Source organism: Palaemon carinicauda, chromosome 42 (assembly GCF_036898095.1).
Source record: "Palaemon carinicauda isolate YSFRI2023 chromosome 42, ASM3689809v2, whole genome shotgun sequence".
Classification (NCBI taxonomy): domain Eukaryota; kingdom Metazoa; phylum Arthropoda; class Malacostraca; order Decapoda; family Palaemonidae; genus Palaemon; species Palaemon carinicauda.
Window position 1 is genome coordinate 7315386 of NC_090766.1, and position 2500 is coordinate 7317885.

Genomic DNA, 2500 nt, shown 5'->3' on the forward strand with positions numbered 1-2500 from the left:
AAATAAAAAGGATGCTTGGCTTAACTGCCATTGCCTGAGGATGCTTGGCTTAACTGCCCTTGCCTAAGGATGCTTGGCTTAACTGCCCTTGCCTAAGGATGCTGGCTTAACTGCCCTTCCCTAAGGATGCCTGACTTAACTGCCCCTGCCTAAGGATGCCTGGCTTAACTGCCCCTGCCTAAGGATGCCTGGCTTAACTGACCCTGCCTAAGGATGCCTGGCTTAACTGCCCCTGCCTAAGGATGCTTGGCTTAACTGCCCCTGCCTACGGATGCCTGGCTTAACTGCCCCTGCCTACGGATGCCTGGGTTAACTGCCCCTGCCTACGGATGCCTGGCTTAACTGCCCCTGCCTAAGGATGCCTGGCTTAACTGACCCTGCCTAAGGATGCCTGGCTTAACTGCCCCTGCCTAAGGATGCCTGGCTTAACTGCCCCTGCCTAAGGATGCCTGGCTTAACTGCCCCTGCCTAAGGATGCTTGGCTTAACTGCCCCGGCCTAAGGATGCCTGGCTTAACTGCCCCGGCCTAAGGATGCCTGGCTTAACTGCCCCGGCCTAAGGATGCTTGGCTTAACTGCCCCGGCCTAAGGATGCTTGCCTTAACTGCCCAGACTAAGGATGCTTGGCTTAACTGCCGCGGCCTAAGGATAATTGCCTTAACTGCCCGGCCTAATGAGGCTTGCCTTAACTGCCCGGCCTAAGGATGCTTGCCTTAACTGCCCGGACTAAGGATGCTTGGCTTAACTGCCCCGGCCTAATGATGCTTGCCTTAACTGCCCGGCCTAATGAGGCTTGGCTTAACTGCCCGGCCTAATGATGCTTGGCTTAACTGCCTGGCCTAAGGATGCTTGGCTTAACTGCCTGGCCTAATAATGCTTGCCTTAACTGCCTGGCCTAAGGATGCTTAGCTTAACTGCCTGGCCTAATGATGCTTAGCTTAACTTCCTGGCCTAATAATGCTTGGCTTAACTTCCTGGCCTAATAATGCTTGGCTTAACTGCCTGGCCTAATAATGCTTGGCTTAGCTGCCTGGCCTAATAATGCTTGGCTTAACTGCCTGGCCTAATAATGCTTGGCTTTGCTGCCTGGCCTAATAATGCTTGGCTTAAATGCCTGTCCTAATGATGCTTGGCTTAACTGCCTGGCCTAATAATGCTTGGCTTAACTGCCTGGCCTAATGATGCTTAGCTTAACTGCCTGGCAAAATGATGCTTGGCTTAACTGCCTAGCTTAGTGATTTTTGGCTTAACTGTCTGGCCTAGTGATTTTTGGCTTAAGTGCCTGGCCTAATGATGCTTGGCTTAAATGCCTGGCCTAATAATGCTTGACTTAACTGCCTGTCCTAATGATGTTTGGCTTAAATGTCTAGCCTAGTGATTTTTGGCTTAACTGCCTGGCCTAATTATGCTTGGCTTAACTGCCTGGCCTAATGATGCTTGGTTTAACTGCCTGGCCTAATGATGCTTGGCTTAACTGCCTGACCTAATGAGGCTTGGCTTAACTACCTGGCCTAATGATGCTTGGCTTAACTGCCTGGCCTAATGATGCTTGGTTTAACTACCTGGCCTAATGATGTTTGGCTTAACTGCCTGGCCTAATGATGCTTGGCTTAACTACCTGGCCTAATAATGCTTGGCTTAACTGCCTGCCCTAATGATGATTGGCTTAACTACCTTGCCTACTGAAGCTTGCCTTAACTGCCTGGTCTAATAATGCTTGGCTTAAATCTCTGGCCTAATGATGATTGGCTTACATGTCTGGCCTAATGATGATTAGGTTAAATGCCTAACCTAATGATGCTTAGCTTAAATGCCTGCCCTAATGATGCTTGGCTTAACTGCCTGACCTAAAAATGTTTGACTTAACTGTCTGGCCTAATGGTGCTTGGTTTAACTGCCTTGGCTAAGGATGTTTGGCTCAACTGACAGGGCTAAGGATGTTTGGCTTAACTGCTTTGTCTGAGGATGTATGGCTTAACTGCCTGGCCTAAGGATGTTTGGCTGAACTGCCCTATCTAAGAAGGTTTGGCTTAACTACCTGGTCTATGGATGCTTGGGTTAACTGAACTGTCCGGAAAAAACCGAATCGCTTAACTGGCTGGCCTAAAATGAATGGCCTAGGTGACTGGACTAAGAATGTTTGACTTGAATGCCTGGACTAGGGATGTTTGTCTTAACTGCCTGGCCTTATAATGCTTGAGTTAACTGTATTGCATAAAAATACTTGGCTTGGATGCCTGGCATAAAGAAGCTTGCCTTAAATGCCTGGCATAAGGATGCTTAGCTTAAATGCCTGGCACAATTATGCTTGCCTTTGCCAAGCCGAATGATGTTTGGCTTAACTGCAGAGCCTAAAAATGAATGGCTTAAATGCCTGGCCTAATGATAAATGGCTTAAATGACTAGCCTTATTATGAATGGCTTAAATATCTGGTCTTAGGACAAAAGGCTTAAATGCCTAGCCTTGTAATGAATGGCTTGAATGCCTAGCCTTAGGATGA